The 21,622-nt window shown below is 39.8% G+C and overlaps 1 pseudogene; it reads left to right on the top strand.

Moving 5' to 3' along the window:
• Positions 1–13,285, top strand: part of LOC134362637 (mitogen-activated protein kinase kinase kinase kinase 4-like) — a 32,404-nt pseudogene extending 19,119 nt beyond the window's left edge.
• The last annotated feature ends 8,337 nt before the right edge of the window (positions 13,286–21,622 follow it).

Below are 21,622 nucleotides of genomic sequence, written 5' to 3'. Positions count from 1 at the left end.
TGGTATAACTACTTGAATTAACCATAAACATTTATTCTTTTTGCTCAAAAACAGACTGCACTGGAAGGCAATTATTTGTTGAAGGGAAAAAGCTGAGCACTTGCTTTCCTTGAGAAATCTTTATACCTGTAGCCTCATCTCATGACTTCGTTAAGGTGAAAAGTCTAAACGATATTCTCAGCTCATGGATTAGGGTCCTTTACTTCTGGATTTTGTCTCCATAGGTCATCTCTGAATTGGAGCAATGGTGAAACGGAGCCTGTGAAAACCATGATCGTCCATGACAATGTAGAGAGTGAACTGGCCATGACCCCATCCAAGGAGGGCACTCTGATTGTCCGCCAGGTACCTTTGTCTTCTCTCTGTTGTCAGAGGCTGAGCTTCTCCTGTAGTCATTAACCCACTTGCTCATTCACTCACTCATGCTGTGTCTACATCACCATCTGTTTTCGTGTTAACAGGAGCTGAGGGGCGAGTGCCCAGGGACAGGGAGGCAGGTGTGTGCTGCATGCCCAGAAGGTAGCGCCAAGTCTTCCACCCCACATTGCTGCTCCTCTGCATGTCTGCGGCAGCCCTCACGCAAGCACCACGCTGAGTCTCACGGTCTCTGTCTGAGTGGTAGACGAGCCACAGGGCATCCTTAAACAGCCATGTGAGGGTGGAAGCAGGCATGAAGGCTGTGGCAGAGTGGCCACAGTGGCCCTGCTGGGAGTGCTCAGCTGTGAGCATCTGCAGTGCTACATCAGGAGTAGATGGGCAGACAGGACAAGACTCGTCACAGCCCCGCAGACTCGGAGAGCATTAGTCTCTCTTCTGTGTTCCAAAATGCTAGTCTCCTCACTTGTTGAATAATTAAATGTATGCCACCCAGATGTGCTTAGTCTGGATTGCTAAGTTTTATGACTGTCTGTTCATTTCTTATCTTACGCTTCATTAAAAGATACGGTTCTTATTTCAGTAGAACAGGGCACCAGCTAGTGTTTTGGCCTTTGCCCGGAGTGTATTTCATGCCATGGCAATGCATTCAGATGGAAAGTAGGAACATGGAAAAGACTGGGATTCAAAGAAGCCACAGGGTACTTTCCAGAGCTCTAGACAGAAAGAAAAGAAAAAGAGTAGTGGTTTTGGTCACAGAAGTTAGTGTGATAGATAAACCGATTAAACTCTCAGTGCTTCAGTCATGCAGCTACCAAACTTTGAATTCTGTTGGCTCAACTTAGATGTTTGGCAAGGAAGCGTGAGCAATTCAGGCTATTTTTTTTGTTTTTTCCTTGGTAATTTAACAGAGTTTGAAAAGTCACACAGCGCCTTAAACAAAAGCAGTTATCAGCAGATCGTAGGCAATTTCAGCAGTGCTTGAGCGAGGCAAGTGTGCCTGTTTTTTCTGCAGAGTACAGTTGACCAAAAGCGTTCCAGCCATCATGACAGCAATGGCTTTGCTGGTCGCATTCACCTCTTGCCATATCTGTTACAGCAAAACCATTCCTCCTCCACTTCCTCCTCCTCATTCTCCAGCCAGCTGACACCCCCCATGTCCCCACAGACACCCCAGGACAAGCTCACTGCTAATGAGGTATGTCTCGCACCACAGCTGGCTGCTTTCCTGGGGTTAGACCAGCACTGCCTAGGAGCTAGTTTGCAAAAGAGACCTTTCCAACACCCTCACCCCTTTCCTACCCACCCTGCTGTCTTCTGTCACTTCCCCTTTTCCCCAATCCCCAAGTAACATGTTTCAGATCTGCATACAAATCCCCTAACCCTAGGTCAATTTCCCTCCAACTAGCCAGTTCATTGTTTACTTTTCTGTAGATGAGTGTAGTTGCACGGCTTTCTTCAGTTTATTTTTTAAAATCCTAAGTAAAATGATTGCTCTGTTCTCAGACCCATTTGGCATGAAATTCTTGAAATCATTTGTGGAATTTGCCTTTTTCATTCTTTTTATCCAATAAATAAAATGTAGGAAAATTTATTTAAGCAGACTTTGCCTTTGTGGGCATACTTGTTATCCTGTACAGGAATCTCTTTCAAACAGGGCTGGATTTTTATTTCCCTTCTTTTTGGGGGGGCGGTTGTTGGTTGGTTGGTTACTCTTACTTGTTTTTCACCAAGGCTGTCAAAATAATTTCTTTCCTTGAAATTTGCAATCACTCAGAGTTAGAGGAGCAGCCAAATGCTTTTTGGGGAGACCTAGAAAATCAGGATGTTGAGCAAGAAGGACAAAGGTCTGAGCCTGCTTTTAATTTAAAATTTCCTGTGGGAAATTCTATGTGCTTGTTCAAAGGCTTGGCTGTGGTGCTCTGTCAGGGCCTGGCTGGGTGATTGTTTGTTCAAGTTCGGTGACAGAGCACACCATGAACACCCTGTACTTAATTAAACAGGGGTTTGACTTCACAGGAAGCTTGGTTTAAATGCCTCTAACAGTTGAGGGAGGTTGACATGCAGCTTCAGCCAATCTTGTTAATATAAGTACTTAGTTGACTGCGCACTCCTACTTTAGTTCTCTTGTTAGGAAGAATCAGAAAAATCCTCTCCTGAGGAGCAGGAGCAAGTCAGCTGCATCCTGGGTAGGCTTGGCATAGGATTGCCAGCGGCTAGGTTGGCCACTGGCTCATAGGACAGGGAGGGGATCCTGCCAAGTGGCAGATGTGTCAGGCAGGGAGCTGAGGAGGGTGTGGGCTTTACGGCATGGTGACTTTCAGGTGTGTATGGAGGGAGTGAAATGGTACAGGACAAAAGCACTTGATTGGACTTGTTCTTTTTTTCTTCTGAGATTTATATATCTGCCTACACTCACATTCCTCTTTAAATTCATAATTTAAATTTTGCTCCATTTTGCTGTAATGTACGGTATTTTACTATAACCTGTTACTCACTAAAATGGAAACTTTATTTACTTTTCTGTTTGTTTTGTTTTTATTTTTTTTATTTTTCATGTTTACAACAAAACATTTATTTTATATAACTGAATCATCAGATATGCAACATCCTGCAATAAAAACTTAATGGACCCAACTCTACCTTCTGAATGGACCAATTTTATGATCCTCCTGGAAAGCTTTGTGTTGGGTTTAGTTTTTTTTTCTTTTCACACGGATTTTATTTTATTTATTTTAATTTTTTTTAACTTTTATTGTTTTGTTTTTAATTGTCATTACATTTCCACTTAACAATTTGTTTCACTTCCTTCATGTTTTTTTGTCTTAAGTTACATTAGTAACCAAACACTAGTGATCCTAAAAGATCAAAAGGGTACACCTTAGTTTGTCATTTGCACCTTTCACTAATGAACCCCTGTGTGGTACGGGATTAATGGTGATGCACCTAAAACAATGGCAGCCAAAGCTTCTGTAGCTTTCTGGCAAGAGGCTTAATTTAAAATAAATAAAATTAAATTAAGATTTCCCAATATCCAACATAGATTAATTGGGCTATTTTGGGTAGGACATCAAATTCAGAAATTGGTGAATTGGGACCAAGACATTTGAGACCTCCTTTAGGAATTTTTATTCTGATTATTTATTTCATTAAATCTAAGAGCTTGAAGTGTAGATTTTATTGGGAGCTCGCAGCATCGCTGTCCTAGGTGAGCGACATCTCTGAAGGAGGTGTGGCTCCTGCAGTGTTCCAAGTGGGGCAACCTGCCAGGGGAGTGCTGGGCCCATGTGGAGGCCCCCTGCAGGGCATTTTTAGGGAGTGATGCAGGAGGGCTTTGTACTGGGAAGTAGTGCAGTATAGAAGTGGATTGAAATGTTTTTTTATGTTCATGTTTAAAATGTCATTTGTATTAATGAAATTGAAATTTACGTTGCAGACTCAGTCCGCTAGTAGCACACTCCAGAAACACAAATCTTCCTCCTCCTTTGATCTTGTATAGACCCCAGATTCCTGTAGATTTCTCCATCTAGTGGGAAAACAGTGACTTCTGTGGGTAAGTACAGTAGCAACAGGAAATCAGGGGCCGTCCCCTGGTTTACTTGGGAGAGTATGGTGTTGGTAACACCAAGGCCGTGGGTTCGGATCCCATATAGAGATGGCCGGTTCCCTCACTTCAGAGAGCGTGGTGCCGACAACACCAAGTCAAGGGTCAAGATCCCCTTACTGGTCATCTTTTTTAAAAAAAAAAAAAAAGAAAGAAAGCAGCTGACAAACAGGACTCAGTCATGTTGCATTGCTCTTTCAACGGCTTAGGCACGGCATGATGGTTGTTCACAGGTGCAGGCCTTGGCTAGAGAAACCTTACATCCCACTGGCATTGCCTAACTTGCAATGAGCTGCATCGTCAATGACCTATTTCCATATACATCTCTTACAGATTTCTTCTCCTTGACAAAGTGTCAGTTATGGCATATGAGTATTTACCTGAGGAATAGTGGGGAGGGGGACAGGCATGGTATGTGTGTGTACAGAAAATAATTTCAAGTGTACTGTGTTTCAATAGGATTTTCCTGTGTTGGAATTAGACTGGAAGCCATAAAGCAAGAACCTACCCAGAAGGGCTCAGTGGTCAGTGTGAATCCAACCAACACAAGGCCACAGAGTGACACCGCAGAGATTCATAAATAGAAGAAGAGGTTTAACTCTGAGATTCTGTGTGCTGCCTTTTGGGGTAGGTGTCTTGCTGCTACTCTGACTCTTTTCATTTTTATTCTGAAGTGTGGGTTAGTCTTTTAGAGAAGTACTACCTTGAATAGTTGGGGGATTTTGTGAAGGGTTGGTGAGAGACAGGATGGGAGACTTCTGTGATGCCCACCCTCATGCCTCTTGCTGTCGGCTCAGCGGTGCATGAATAGAATGGTGTGGTACGTGTGTGTGCTTGCACCTGTGTCTGTAGTCAGATGTTGGAGGAGGAGAGTAAAAAGATGGGTCAGAAAGTTGGTCCATACAGGGAGAATGAAGAAGTACACTGAGATGCTTTTCTTTAAATGTTTCCATTTCACTTTTTCTTGCCTTTTGTGACTTTGGCATAACATCTAAATTAAAAGCTGTCTGCAGTTGACCAAAGAATCGGCAGAAAGGGACAGTTGAGCTGACTTTGCCTGTTGAAGACCTGTGGTTTTTGTGTAGCATCTTCCAAACTTAAGACACCATGGGAGGGTGTTGATAGAATTCTGCCTTCTTGCATCCTGAAGCTTGCCTTTCTGTCTTCCCTGCCCTTTGCCTTCCTCGCTTCCAGACAGACCCTGCTCCTTTCTTCGTATATTTTGGATACAAGGCTTTGATCAGATACATGTTTTGCAAATATTTTCTCCCAATCTGTGGCTTATCTGTTTATTTTCTTTAACAGTGAGTGTCTCTTGCAGAACAGAAGTTTAAAATTTTAAAGAAGTCCAACTTACCAGTTTTTTATTTCATGGATTGTGCTTTTGGTGTAGTATCTAAAATGTCATTGCCAAATCTGAGGTCGCATAGATTTTCTCCCGTGTTGTATCCCAGAAGCTTTATAGATTTGCATTCTACATTTAGGTCTACAGTCTGTTTGAGTTGATTTTTGTGAGTTTAGAAGTCTGTATATAAATTCATTTTCTTTTGCATGTGGATATCTAATTGTTCTAGCAGCATTTCTTGAAAAGATTGTCCTTTCTCCATTGAATTGCCTTTGCTCCCTTGTCAAAGATTAGTTCACTGCATTTGTGTGGGTCTCTCTCTGGTCTCTCTGTTTTGATACATTGATCTGTTTGTCTGTTCTTTTGAAGTCAGGTCCTATCAATCTTCCAACTTTTTTTTTTTTTTTTCAATATTGTATTGTCTATGTTGAGTCTTTGGCCTCTTTACATAAACTTTAGAGTCAGTTTATTGATATGAAAGAAAATAACTTGCTGCAATTTTGATTGGAAGTGCATTGATCACATTGGGAAGAAATGATAATCTTGAGTCTTCCTCTCTGCGAACATGGAATATCTTTCTGTTTATTTAATTCTTTGTTTTCTTTCATCAGAGTTTTGTAGTTTTCAAGTAGATCTTGAAAGGGCTTTTTTGTTAAACTTATACTGATTTTGGCTTTTTTAGTGCTAATGTAAATAGCATTGTGTTTTTAATTTCAAATTCTAACTGTTTGTTCCTGGTATATAGGAAAGGGATTGACTTTTATATATTAGGCTTGCGTCCGGCAGCTTCATTATAATTGCTTATTAGTTCCAGGAGTTTTATTGCTCATTCTTTGAGATTTTCTGCCAAGGCAATCATGTCTTCTGCGAACAGAGATAGTTTTATTTTTTTCCTCTCAGTCCTTCTACCTTTTATTTATTTGTTTATTTTCTTGTCTTATGCATTAGCTTAGGAGACCCAGTATGATCTTTCATAGGAGTTGTGAGAGGGGACATCTTTCCCTTATTTCCAATCTTAGGGGAAAATCATTTTGATTCTCACCATTAGGTATGGTGTTAGCTAGCTGTAAGTTTTTTGTAGATGTTCTTTATCACATTGGGGCAATTCCTCTCTATTCCTATTTTCCTGGGAGTTTTTATCATGACTGGGTGTTGGGTTTTGTCAGACACTTTTTCTGCATCTGTTGATATGATTGTAGGATTTTTCTTCTCTGTCTTGTTGATGTGAGTGTCTGGCTGCTTTTGCTCAGTATCATTTTGTTGTTGCTTGTAGCCATAGTTTGCTCTTCATTCCTATTAATGAGGACAGCACAGTTATTCATTCATTCTACTGTTGACATAGACATTTATGTTGTTTCCCTTTTGGGGCTGTTATGAATAATGCTGCTGTGAACATTCCCATTCATGGATTTGGGGGCTCATACACATTCATTTGTATTAGGAGAGAAATTGCAGGATCATATGTAGGGTACGCACGTGTCCTAGAAATGTTCTAACAGTTTATCACACTAGCTTACAAAGTTTCTAGTTGCTCCACATCTTGCCTACCTTTGATATGGTCAGTATTCTAGGTATTCTAACAGGTGCATGAAATTGTATCTCTTTATGGTTTTAGTATGCATTCACTGTTCAGTATGCAAAGCAAGCACTTTTTAAAAATGTATCTGTGAGATCACTTCTTTTGTGAAGTGCCTGTTCCAGTGACTTGCAACTTTTTCTATTGGGTTATCTCTCTATTTGATTTATAGGCATTATTTCATATTCTAGATGTGAATCCTTTGTCAGCTTTTTAAGTGCCACACATCTCCAGTTTGTGACTGGCCTTTCTCTAGATTCCTGCATTGGGTGATTAATGTAACCCTTCTGTGCTTATCTTTCTAATGGGATATAGCAGCTACTCTAGAGGGTTTTGAGAAGGTGGCATGATACATGTGAAAGCATCTTATAAGCTCTCTTGCTTGTATTGTTGTGCAGGTTTTTGTATTTCTTTCTGGATTATCGATCCTATCCATCTACATAAGTGTGAGTTCATTATTCTTTTAAAACCTTTCCTTCTAGCCTGGGCCAGCACTCAGTGATAATTTTGTAGGGGTTTCAATAGTCCACATGAATAGCCTGAATTGATTTTCCATTAAAACTTTGATACTAAATGGTTGCCTCAGGGGAAATAATATTTACCATTGTAGAAGTTTCTTTTGGTTACTGTTGTTATGAATGATGATATCTGCTTTTGAATCTGCATGTAACATATATGTATTTATTTGATAGGCGTAAAGGATAAGTTATGTGTCTACTATTTGTCCTGGTTAAGAAATAAAATACTTCACCATGATCTAGAAGTTGAGAAGAAGCAGGGATGGACAACTGTAGGGGATTTGGAAGGATGTGTACACTATAAAGTTGGTAAGTTCAAGGAGGGTCCTAAGTGTTTGTTTTTCCAGTGTCTAATTAGGGTAGTTTAAAATCCATGTGTTCTTTGACGCTTATATTAGTAAACTTGTTTCTGAAACATGTGACTCTTTTCTGGTATTCTGTTTCTAAGGCATCTTCTATTCTTAAGGTCTCATCTAGACATTGCCTGTGTGCACGTATAAGCATAACATCGTTGTTCCTGCAGCTTCCTCTGTCTTCAGTCTCCCTGACACCATTCATCTTGCAAAAGAGTCTTTTCACCCTTCTCTTTTGACAGTCCACTCTCTTCTCCTCTGTAAAATGTGGTGCAAAGTAATCTCTCTTTAAGGAAGCCTTGTCAAATGAAAGCCAGCTGACCTGAACTCCTTGTTTACACACCAGGCTTATTCTCCATTTAGAGGACTGTGGGTCCTTGGCAATCACTGATAGAACATTTGAGAGTTCGACCCAAAGCATTACATAGCTTGTCATTTTGAATTAGGTGCACTCTGCAAAGCTACTGTGCTCTTACTAGTAAATGACTGCAGCTGGCCAGTCAGTGTTTCCTGGCAACTATCTATCTATCTATCTATCTATCTATCTATCTATCTATCTATCTATCTATCTATCTATTTTTTCTTTTGGCATGCATGCAGTGATTCTCATGAACAATCTTACAGAAACAAAATCAAAACAAATTTCCTATTGAAAAAATCAAAATACTGGTGCTAATGTTGGAAATAAAGGGGAAATAATGGACCTTAGCCAAATAAAAGCTTTATGGGAAAGATGTTGTATCGTAGTTGAATTTGTAAGAGCTACTGAATGTTGATTTCTGCATGCGTGTTTTCCTTTTTCTGTGTTTATGAAGTATGTACTGTAGTTAGTTCCTCTGCTCCCAGGGTATTATAATCCTTGACATTGTCTTGTTTATGACGTCTGTCTTCAATCCTCAGCTCACTGACTAATAATAATTATGGGAGCAACCTCAGTATTTGGAATGATTCTGAGTGATACTGGAAAGTAGTACTATCTCCTTGGGATTTGGGGGTTAGGATTTTCTGTGTTGTGTTTCTGTGAAGTATTTGTATTTGTTGAGGTATAGCTAAAATTATCTAAGGCTAAATTTAATGGACCATCTCATAACAGCTGAAATGTACATGATTAGAGGATTCCACAGAGGAAGCTAGAGGTGAGTGTGTTAGATTGTGTGTACTGGGCTTTTCATCAGCACAAAACTGTCATTCTTACAGAATGAATCCCAAGTATTTCCTGGAGGTAAGCATGGGTAATAGCGTCTATTCATTATCTTTGTGGTTACCACCAAGAACCGGGTGCTATTTAAATGTATATTTTGATTAATAAAATTAAGTAAACCTTAGAATTTAGTTCCTCAGTGGCACTAGGACATTCTAAGTGCCCAGCAGCCACATTTGTATATTGGCAATTATATCAGTAGTGCAGACATAAAGCATTTCCATTATCATGGAAAATTCTATTAAACAGCACTGGTTTGGACAACCTCTTATAATCCTTTATTTCTTAATATTAATGCCAGTGATTTATTTGAATGACAATATGTGGAATTTAACAAGGAGAGTTTTCAAGTTTACGAGTCATCTCACACACAAAGAATCAAGTAGCAGTGTGAAGTTAGAGAGCTTACGAAGGAACCAGTGGATTTGCATGTAAGCCACGTGTGGTCAGGGATCCTCAGAGTGGCTGTTTTGATTAGCAGAGTTGCCTGGCTGTGAAGGAACTGAAACAGCTGTGGAAAGGAAACAGTTTTTGTTGTTATTTTTTTAAGTGGTTGAAATGAGATTTATTTTATTACTGCACGTCTGGTGCAGAACGTTTTGTAGCATCCTAGAAATGACTGACTTTGTATGTCAGGAAGAGGTCTGGAGTGATACTTGGACTTGTGCACCGACATTTCTTTCTCTTGATAGAATTTCCTGACTATTTTGTTGTCACCTTCTGTGTTCCTCTGTCTTTGTGAGGCCCGTGCAGGACTTGGGGAAAGCTGCACAGAAGACCTTGACCTCTTTTCTGTGGTTCAGGAGCCTCTTGGCTGATTGGTTCTGCCATTGTTCTTTTGAAGTAATGTTGAGCCCTTGAGACATTAGGATGATATGCCTGGTGTTGTCCTTGACTATCAACACTTGGCATGTATGAGGGCTATGAACATTAATGACAGTACTCATTGATGGTGTCCAGCATGTTTGAGTTGAGCCCAGTACAACATCAAAAGAGATGGGAACAGCATGGAGCATACATTAAAGAATTGGGAACGGAAACTGTGTGACTTGATCTCTCTCTGCATTTTTTCCACTGCTAGTTTAGATGAATCAATAGAAGGCATATTTATATAGTTTACAGAAGACAACTTAAACAATTTAGAATTCCTGTTGGTAGTGACCTGTGCTTCTTGCTTTTTATGTTTTTTTCCCCCAGTAAAATATGAAAGAATCAAATTTCTGGTAATTGCTTTGAAGAGTTCTGTGGAAATCTATGCGTGGGCACCCAAGCCATGTCACAAATTTATGGCTTTAAGGTAAGAACATCAAGTGCATTTAAAAGTAGTATCAGCCATGCAACTGTGACCAAGAGCCAGGGAGTAAGTTTAAAGAGTCTATATAGTTCAAATCCATAATATGAAAGCTAATGATAATATAAGAGCTAGTGTAGCATCTAACTTTATCATAAGAGGTCATTTTTAGTGTAATAAGCTTAGTTAACTGCTTTCCAAGCCCTCAGAGTGTCAAAGGGAGTGAGCTGGATGTTGGGCAGACACTTTGATTGATGTGCCAATATGGTAACACAGGAAAAGACAAAACAACAACACTTCCACTCTCCATTTAAAAAGCAGACCTTCACAGTAAGTCGTGGATTTGTATCAAGATTTAGATGTGTTTTTGATAACAAAAAAGTGTCCAACAACAGGCAGTTTTAAGGTGTACCTATTCAGTAGAGTACTAGTTAAAAATTAAATTACAGAAATTCTTAATGATATACATTAAATGGAAAAAGCAAGTTAAAAGTATGTGTAATATGATACCATGTTTGTTTAAATTAAGAAACTGTACATAACATCCAAACTAACGTATAAACTCAGATGGTTTTGCCATTTTGCCTGTACACAGTTTTAGGAAAGGAAGTGAATGGACACTTTGTTTTAAAATTAGGATTGTTTCCATTTGTGACTTTACACATACACGTGTAATTGTGGTTGTAAACCTACCTCACTTTGATTGGTGGTTAGGTTTCTAAAGAGTTGCAAATAAAACAATTTTTTAAGTAAAATTAGTGGTCTTTAATGTGTTTAAGTAAAGTTCTTTAGCAGATCTCCCCGCAAACCTATAGAAAATAGCAGTCATTTTCTGTGGGTATTTTAAATGTCTTTTTGATAATTTTAAATGTGTACTAAATACAACTTTATGAAATTCTTAAGTAAAATTGACATTACTCTGACATCGAATATTACAAATAACTTAATTACATCATTTCTAATACTAAAGATAAAACCTTAGTCATAGCTCCTAGGGCCATTTTAGTGCAGGGCAAAAAATTAAGAATTTTCATCCAAAATTCTTATTTTTTTAATTTAAATTCTTGTATGGTTATTTTTAGAAATAGTTTGAGTATGTCTTATTGAAAGGATAAGTTTGAGTTACTCAGAAAATTTACATTTTTGTATTGCTTATTGCTTGATTCACCAGTAAAGCAGGATAAATGGGCTTACTGTACTTATTTTAAAAAATAAACCTAAGTATATTGAAGAAAGGTAATTGGTTCTCAAATTACATTAACCTCTGAGATCTGGACTTAATATTGTTTATGTCCCGGGTAGCATAGTAATTACTTTTACAAATACTACCTTATTTAAAGCTACAGTCAGCCTTCTATATTTGTGGATTTACTCAACCAACCATGGATAGAAAATATTTGAAAAAAATTACATCTGTACCAAACACATACAGACTTTTTTTCTTGTCATTATTGCCTAAGCAATATAGTATACAACTATTTACATGGTATTTACATTGTGTTAGGTATTATAAGTAATCTAGAGGTGATTTAAAGTGTACGGGAGGATGCTACACCATTTTATATCAGGGACTCGGGCATCCTTGTATTTTGGTAACTGGGAGGTCCTGGAAGCCGTCCCTTATGGATACCAAGGGACAACTATATTCTGTTTCGTCATCATCCCAGTCTTGTGAGCTGTGGATGTTGATATTAATGAAAACCTGCGGCTGTCCAGTATAGTGCAGCACAGCTATCACCTGTCTGTATGGTCAAAAATTAATTCAGAAGCCTTTGTAGCTCAAGTAGTTACTAGGACGGTAACACTGATAGAATTCTCAGTGTGCGACTCCTCCTCTTGCTCTGATGCCTGCATGTGCGAAGTTGAATGGTATGCTGTAGAAAGTCCAGTTGTTTTATTTTATATGTTTTTCTGATCAAGACATACAATAAGATAATAAGTGACAGAGCAGAATTCTTAGGCTGGATAGGGGAGATATGGGACATAACTTCTGGGAGGAGTGTCTTCCCGATGCTAATTAACAGTCAAAAGCATAGTAAAGACTAATTTTATAACATATCTTTTGCCTTATGGTTGTTGGCAGTGTGGTTCCATAATCGAATAGCTGAGTCTAGCTTGATCCAGCTTGTCTAGTGTGATCTGTGAGAAATAAGTTCAGCTTCATCATACTGCTTTTTTCTTGGTGACTTCTTTGTAGTCATTTGGAGAATTGGTACATAAGCCATTACTGGTGGATCTCACTGTGGAGGAAGGTCAGAGGTTGAAAGTGATCTATGGATCCTGTGCTGGACTTCATGCTGTTGATGTGGATTTAGGATCACACATAAGAAAGAACCCACACCCTGTGGTTGATTGACTGGCTTCATTTTGTTTGGACTTTTTTCTTTACTCTGCTTAGTGAGGCAACATAAGCAGGGATTCTTCATTTCCCCTTGGTGTGGGGGTGAGTATTTAAATGATGTGTCATTTCCAATAGCTCCATGCTGTGAGACCAGTGGAAATCCACTCTCCCCACTCTGTGAAGCCCTCCTGAGAACCTCTTAGCCCCTGCTTTGACTAACATGGGATGGATTTGGGGCAGGTGCTGGCAGGCCAGAACACCCATGGGGTGGGAGTGATTCTCAAATGGAGCCCACTGTCCAGATATGTTTCAGGGGCCTCAGAAAATGAGTCAGAGTATAAAGGTAGACTGGGGATGTATGTCGTATGGCTGTTCCAAAACATTATCTAATTGCTGTATTTATCGTCAGGGATATGGTACGGGTGCATTCACCAAGACAGTCTTACTGAGCACTTTCACAGGGCTGGACATAGCCACAAACCTGCTTTTCTGCACTTTGTTCCTCTTTTCTAGATCCAATGTAGCATCAAACCCCATGCGGACATCATCCTCCCCAACACGGATGAGATGGAGCTTCTGGTGTGCTATGAAGATGAGGGGGTTTATGTGAATATATGTGGAAGGATCACCAAGGATGTGGTTCTGCAGTGGGGAGAGGTGCCCACATCTGTAGGTATGTAGAACTCAGGCAGTGTTTGTGAAAGTGGAGCCTTCTCTAAGACTGCATATATTTATCATACTAATTTTACCTGTGGTTTAACTCTTCTGGTCATGTAGCAGAGTGGTTGGCAATAGATAGTGGAAAGTTCAGTTGCAGACCATGGAAATAGTTATTGGTCTATTTTAGAACAAAATCCAATTATTTTATATTTTTTGAAACTCAACAGTCTCTCATTTAATTTAACTTAAGATATCTGGAGAAAACAGGACAGGTGTTTTTGCTGACCAATCTGTGGAAAGGAAAGGGAGACAGAAAGGGAAGCGATTTGCTCTTGGGAGTGGCAGGGCCACAGCCAGGCACACAGCCTCATACACAGTCTTCTGCTATGCATTTGAGAATAAGGGCTGATGTTTGAAATTTTCATAGGTTTACATTCATATCCCAAAACTATTTTTGTTTTATTACAATTAAGTCACGTCTGTCCACTCATCATTTCTTTTTTTTTTTAGCTTATAAATTTTATTGTATTTATAAACCTAGCAAACATAAATCACTTTTTTTTTCTTTTTTTTTTTTTTTTAATTTTATTTTGTCGACATACATTGTGGCTGATTATTGCTCCCCATCACCAAAACCTCCCTCCCTTCTCCCTCCCCCCCTCGCCCCCAACAATGTCCTTTCTGTTTGCTTGTTGTATCAACTTCAAGTAATTGTGGTTGTTATATCTTCTCCCCTCCCCCCGGTTTTGTGTGTGTGTGTGTGTGTGTGTGTGTGTGTGTGTGTGAATTTATATATTAATTTTTAGCTCCCACCAATAAGTGAGAACATGTGGTATTTCTCTTTCTGTGCCTGACTTGTTTCACTTAATATAATTCTCTCGAGGTCCATCCATGTTGTTGCAAATGGCAGTATTTCATTCGTTTTTATAGCTGAGTAGTATTCCATTGTGTAGATGTACCACATTTTCCGTATCCACTCATCTGATGATGGACATTTGGGCTGGTTCCAGCTCTTGGCTATTGTAAAGAGTGCTGCGATGAACATTGGGGAACAGATATACCTTCGACTTGATGATTTCCATTCCTCTGGGTATATTCCCAACAGTGGGATAGCTGGGTCGTATGGTAGATCTATCTGCAATTGTTTGAGGAACCTCCATACCATTTTCCATAGAGGCTGCACCATTTTGCAGTCCCACCAACAATGTATGAGAGTTCCTTTTTCTCCGCAACCTCGCCAGCATTTATCGTTCAGAGTCTTTTGGATTTGAGCCATCCTAACTGGGGTGAGATGGTATCTCAGTGTGGTTTTGATTTGCATTTCCCGGATGCTGAGTGATGTTGAGCATTTTTTCATATGTCTGTTGGCCATTTGTATATCTTCCTTAGAGAAATGCCTACTTAGCTCTTTTGCCCATTTTTTAATTGGGTTGCTTGTTTTCTTCTTGTAGAGTTGTTTGAGTTCCTTATATATTCTGGATATTAATCCTTTGTCAGATGTATATTTTGCAAATATTTTCTCCCACTCTGTTGGTTGTCTTTTAACTCTGTTAATTGTTTCTTTTGCTGTGCAGAAGCTTTTTAGTTTGATATAATCCCATTTGTTTATTTTTCCTTTGGTTGCCCGTTCTTTTGGGGTCGTATTCATAAAGTCTGTGCCCAGTCCTATTTCCTGAAGTGTTTCTCCTATGTTTTCTTTAAGAAGTTTTATTGTTTCAGGGTGTATATTTAAATCCTTAATCCATTTTGAGTTGATTTTAGTATACGGTGAGAGGTATGGATCTAGTTTCATTCTCCTGCATATGGATATCCAGTTATCCCAGCACCATTTGCTGAAGAGGCAGTCCCTTCCCCAGTGAATAGGCTTGGTGCCTTTGTCAAAGATCAGATGGCAGTAAGTGTGTGGGTTGATTTCTGGATTCTCTATTCTATTCCATTGGTCAGTGTGTCTGTTTTTATGCCAGTACCATACTGTTTTGGTTATTATAGCTTTGTAGTATAGCTTAAAGTCAGGTAGTGTTATGCCTCCAGCTTTATTTATTTTGCTGAGCATTGCTTTGGCTATGCGTGGTCTTTTATTGTTCCATATGAATGACTGGATAGTTCTTTCCATTTCTGAGAAAAATGTCTTTGGAATTTTGATGGGGATTGCATTGAATTTGTATATCACTTTGGGTAGTATGGACATTTTCACTATGTTGATTCTTCCAATCCAAGAGCATGGGATATCTTTCCATCTTCTTGTATCCTCTCTCGTTTCTCTCAGCAGTGGTTTGTAGTTCTTATTATAGAGATTTTTCACCTCCTTGGTTAACTCAATTCCTAAGTATTTTATTTTTTTGGTGGCTATTGTAAATGGGCAGGCTTTCTTGATTTCTCGTTCTGCATGTTCACTATTGGAGAAAAGAAATGCTACAGATTTTTGTGTGTTGATTTTGTATCCTGCTACTGTGCTGAAATCATTTATCAATTCCAACAGTTTTTTTGTGGAGGTTTTGGGCTGTTCGATATATAGGATCATGTCATCTGCAGACAAGGACAGTTTGACTTCATCTTTTACAATCTGGATGCCCTTTATTTCCTTCTCTTCTCTGATTGCTCTGGCTAGTACTTCCAACACTATGTTGAATAGGAGTGGTGAGAGTGGGCATCCTTGTCTATTTCCTGTTCTTAAAGGAATTCCCCATTCAGGATGATATTGGCAGTGGGTTTGTCATATATGGCTTTAATTATGTTGAGATACTTTCCCTCTATACGTAACTTATAGAGGGTCTTTGTCATGAATGAGTGCTGAACTTTATCAAATGCTTTTTCAGCATCTATAGAGATGATCATATGGTCCTTGTGTTTGACTTTATTAATATGGTTTATCAAATTTATTGATTTGCGTATGTTGAACCAACCTTGCATCCCTGGGATGAATCCCACTTGATCGTGGTGAATAATTTTCCGTATGTGTTGCTGTATTCTGTTTGCTAGTATTTTAGTGAGGATTTTTGCATCTATATTCATCAAGGATATCGGCCTGTAGTTTTCTTTTTTGGTTATATCTTTACCTGGTTTTGGTATCAGGATGATGTTTGCTCCATAGAATGAGTTTGGGAGATTTGCATCCCTTTCAATCTTTTGGAATAGTTTGTAAAGAATCGGTGTCAATTCCTCTTTGAATGTTTGGTGAAATTCTGATGTGAATTCATCTGCTCCTGGGCTTTTCTTTGTTGGGAGCCTTCTGATAACAGCTTCAATCTCCTTTATTGTTATTGGTCTGTTCAAATTTTCTACGTCTTCATGGTTCAGTTTTGGGAGCTTGTGTGTGTCCAGAAATTTATCCATTTCCTCCAGATTTTCAAATTTGTTGGCATATAGTTGTTTATAGTAGTCTCGAATGATTCCTTGTATTTCAGATGAATCAGTTGTAATATCGCCTTTTTCATTTCTAATTTTTGTTATTTGAGTCTTCTCTAATGGTTTGTCAAATGCTAATGGTTTGTCAATTTTATTTATCTTTTCAAAAAACCAACTTTTTGACTCGTTGATCTTTTGAATTGTTTTTTGGTTTTGAATTTCATTCAGTTCTGCTCTGATCTTAATGATTTCTTTCCGTCTGCTAACTTTAGGTTTGGATTGTTCTTGTTTTTCTAGTTCTTTAAGGTGAAGTGTTAGGTTGTTCACTTGCCATCTTTCCATTCTTCTGAAGTGAGCGTTTAATGCAATAAATTTCCCCCTCAATACTGCTTTTGCAGTATCCCACAGGTTTTGGTATGATGTATCATTGTTTTCATTAGTTTCAAGAAATTTTTTGATTTCCTGCTTGATTTCTTCTTGGACCCATATGTCATTAAGTAGAATGCTGTTTAATTTCCATGTGTTTGTATAGTTTCCAGAGTTTCGTTTGTTATTAATTTCTAGTTTTAATCCATTGTGGTCTGAGAAGATACATGGGATAATTCCAGTTTTTTTGAATTTATTGAGACTTGATTTGTGACCTAATATGTGATCTATCCTGGAGAATGATCCATGTGCTGATGAGAAGAATGAATATTCTGAAGTTGTTGGGTGGAATGTTCTGTAGATATCTGCCAATTCCAATTGGTCTAGAGTCTTGTTTAGATCTTGTGTTTCTCTACTGATTCTTTGCCTAGATGATCTGTCTAATATTGACAGTGGGGTGTTCAGGTCCCCTGCTATTATGGTATTAGTGTCTATTTCCTTCTTTAGGTCTAATAGAGTTTGTTTTATAAATCTGGCTGCTCCAACATTGGGTGCATACATATTTATGATTGTTATGTCTTCTTGATGGATCAGTCCTTTTATCATTAAGTAGTGTCCCTCATTGTCTCTTTTTATGGTTTTTAGTTTAAAGTCTATTTTGTCAGATATAAGAATAGCCACTCCAGCTCGTTTTTCTTTTCTGTTTGCATGGTAAATCTTTTTCCATCCTTTCACTCTTAGTCTGTGTGAATCTTTATGGGTGAGGTGGGTCTCTTGTAGGCAGCATATAGTTGGGTCCTCCTTTTTGATCCAGTCAGCCAGTCTGTGTCTTTTGACTGGGGAATTTAAGCCTTTTACATTAAGAGTTGTTATTGAAAGGTGTTGATTTATTCCTAGCATTTTATTGGTTGTTTGGTTGTCTTAGGTGTCTTTTGTTCCTTGCTTTCTGATTTACTGTTTGGTTTCTGTGTTTGTTGGTTCCTTAGGTTGTAGATAGTGTTTTTGTTTGCTTGTTTTCTCTTTATGAAGGCCATTTTTATTATACTAGTGGGTATTGATTTTTCTTGGGTTTTTATGGCAGTGGTAGTTATTTTTCAGGAACCAAACCCAGTACTCCCTTGAGGATTTCTTGTAAGGGTGGTCTTGTGGTAGTGAACTCTCGCAGTTTTTGTTTGTCTGAGAAATATACTATTTGCCCCTCATTTCGGAAGGATAGCCTTGCAGGGTAGAGTATTCTTGGCTGGCAATCTTTGTCTTTTAGTATTTTGAAAATATCATCCCATTCCTTTCTAGCTTTTAAGGTTTGTGATGAAAAGTCTGATGTTAACCTGATTGGGGCTCCCTTATAGGTGATTTGACGCTTCTCTCTTGCAGCTTTTAAGATTCTCTCTGTCTCTGAGTTTTGCCAATTTGACTATGACATGTCTTGGAGAAGGCCTTTTTGGGTTGAATACATTTGGAGATCGTTGAGCTTCCTGGATCTGTAGATCTGTGATTTTTCCTATACCTGGGAAGTTTTCTGCCACTATTTTTTTGAATATGTTTTCAATGGAATCTCCATTTTCCTCCCCTTCTGGAATACCCATGACTCGGATATTTGATCGCTTGAGGTTGTCTGATATCTCTCTCAGATTTTCTTCCATGTCCTTGATTCTTTTTTCTTTCTTTTTGTCTGCTTGTGTTATTTCAAACAGCCCATCTTCAAGTTCAGAGGTTCTCTCTTCAACTTCGACAAGCCTGCTGGTTAAACCCTCCGTTGTGTTTTTTATTTCACTGAATAACTTCTTTAGTTCAGCAAGTTCTGCTACATTTTTTTTCAGGACATTGATTTCCTTGTACATTTCCTCTTTCAGATCCTGTATACTTTTCCTCATTTCATCATGATGTCTAGCTGAGTTTTCTTGTATCTCATTCAGTTTCCTTAGAATTATCACTCGAAATTCCTTGTCAGTCATTTCAAGGGCTTCTTGTTCTATAGGATCTAGCGTTTGAGATTTATTAACTTTTGGTGGTGTACTTTCTTGATTTTTTGTATTTCTGGTATCTTTTTTTTGGTGTTTATTCATTGTTGCAGGGAGTTTCACAGTCCACTGGTTTGAGAATAATGACTAACTAGGATGTTGCTGTGGTTGCCACTTTCGTATGGCTGCCTCCGTGACTGCTCAGTTGGCCTCTAGTGCCTTGTGTGTGTGGTTGCCTCGGGTCTTGGGCTTCTCCGGGGAGCCGCCTTTCTGGTCAGCTTGGGCTCTGCTGGGCTGGTGGATCACGTACCACAGGGTGTGTGATCGCTGTTGAGCTTTCACTTCCTGTGCAGGACTTCTCCCTGTTCCGTGTGCTCTGGCCCAGGCTGTTAGATCGTGCAGTGGCGACCCCACCAGGTGTGTCGTTTCTGTTGAGTCTCCGCCTCCCTGGCCGCTCGTCTCCCCACTCTGTGCGCACTGTGCTGCGCTGGGGCATGTCTTCTGCGTCCCTCTTCTATCAGCTGGGCCTTCAAGACCCTGCTCGGCACCGCCTCGCCCAGGAAGTCTACCAGGTTTCTGCTAGGCACAGACGACCGGTCTCTCTGGGTGCCTTTGTAGCACTATGTAGATCTTTCTCGAGTCTTGTTCACCTTTGTATCACCCCCGGTATAAACCGAGTCTAGCACCCACCTGCAGCCTGCTCTCCAGCAGGTTCAAGTGGACCTGGGAACTCTCCTACCACACTATTCCCAACCAGAAATTCGTTAGGCTTTTTTCCAAACTGGAGGCCGCAGAGATGGTATCTGCCTCCCAGTAACAGGGAGTTTACCTGGGGCCGGAGTCTAGGGTGTGGTGGAGTGACAGTCGGCCCGCCCGTACTTTCTTGCCCTCCCGACACTGGTCTGGGACGCCCCCCGCCACCAGCCCCGCCAGAGAACCGCGGAGGGAGTGGGAGGGGAGGCCGGTCCGCAGGCTCCAGAAAGCCCCGCGCCAGGCCAAGCAAGTTTGAGGGCTCAGTGATGGCCGAGGGGGCGGGGCTGCCCGCACCTGGGAAAATGGAGGCAGCACCGTGCAGTGAGTGGCCTGGTGGTGCAGGCGGGAGCCGCGTGGGCATCCACCCCCCTGAACAGAGCTGTGCCAGGGATCACTCACAGTGCTGTGCCAGGTCGGGCGCTCACTCTGTCTCTGGTTTGCCGCCTTCCCCGATCTCAGCCGCTGCCGCCTCGGGCTGTTCAGTCGAGGCGCGGCTCGGGCACTCCCAGGAATCTTCAATGCCGGCCTGAAACCTCGAATCCTGAATAGGGCAGCTGGCCGCCTTCAGCGCGGCCCCGGTCTCCGGGATCCTGGCTGCATCCACAGCAGCCCTGGCACCGTGTTCCCTGTTTCGAGACTCGCTTTTGCAGCTAAGAAACAGTTCTTTTCCTGCTCCACACTTCAAAGCTGTTGCCTGTAAATGAGGCAGCCTCTCCTGCCGGGGGCAAAGTGGCAGTCACCCCCCACGACCGTCCAGGAGCAGCGGTCCTCCCTTAAGAGATGGCGAGAGTAATGTCCACAAGTTTCCCGGCTGCCTGAGGCCCAGTGGCCTCCTTTTCCACCTCAGCTACTCCACGCCAGCCTCCGCAGCCGCCGCCATCTTGAACCGCCGATCAAAGTTGTCTTAAAGTTCTCTTTTTTACTTCCCATTAACTTCCAGATCTAGGCAAATGCTGAACAATAGAAGAGCTGCTCTGATGACATATGCTGGCTCTGAAATATCATCTGTTTTTCCCTGGGAAGAATGACTCTATTTCTTTGAGCCATAGTTTTGTTTTCTGTTTCTAGGAGTTGGCCACAGAGATTGAAGAAACTCAGCATACTCTAGATCAGGTTTTTACTGAAAAATATTTTTATTTTTTTCTTGAAAAAGTTATGGAATAAAAAAAGGGAATTCATGGTCACAAAGTAAATTGTTTCAGTTGCAAACATTGCCTCAAATATTTTCTCAAGGCTCATAGAGAATTAGTTTGTAGCAGTAGAATGACTCAAAAAAGTCAATATCTAGTAGATTTTTAATAGAGTTTCGCTAATCTAGGTAATACATTCTTCTGTTAGTGGAAATGTGTGATTACACAGTAAAAGTCATTGATTAGCCTTGTTTAAAAATGTAAGCTCATCGAGCTTAATAATAGGCTTTTCTGACTTCTAAGAATTTATCCCCAAACAATTAAAAGCATATATGCACAAACTAATCATCCTAGTGTTCTGTATATTAATAGTAGAAAATTGGGGAAAAAACTGTGTATCCATTAATTCAAGGCTGTTTCAATAAATTACTGTAACAAGAATAATGAAACACTTTGAAGTGATTTCAATTGATATATTATTATTGATATGGGAGGATGTTTGTGGTATAGTTTTAATTGAAAAAAACTATAGAATAGCAGTATAGTATAATTTCTATATTGAAATTTTAATAAATTTCCCTTATTAAATTGGTGACAAGCTCATGAGTGATTTTAAATTTCATCTCTTTGATTTCTGTATTTTCTAATTATCTGCAATGGATATGTATTACTTGTAATACGGTACATCAGAATGTTATGCACATACTCTAATCTTATCAATCAAATATTTCAGTTAATAGAAAGTTTCAAGATATATTAGATATTGGTTCATTGGCTTTTTCATTTAACCACACATTATGAAC

This window comes from Cynocephalus volans, chromosome 14 (genome assembly GCF_027409185.1).
Source record: "Cynocephalus volans isolate mCynVol1 chromosome 14, mCynVol1.pri, whole genome shotgun sequence".
NCBI classification, from domain to species: Eukaryota; Metazoa; Chordata; class Mammalia; order Dermoptera; family Cynocephalidae; genus Cynocephalus; species Cynocephalus volans.
The sequence above is the reverse complement of the archived record's forward strand: the minus strand, read 5'-3'. Positions and strand labels throughout refer to the sequence as shown.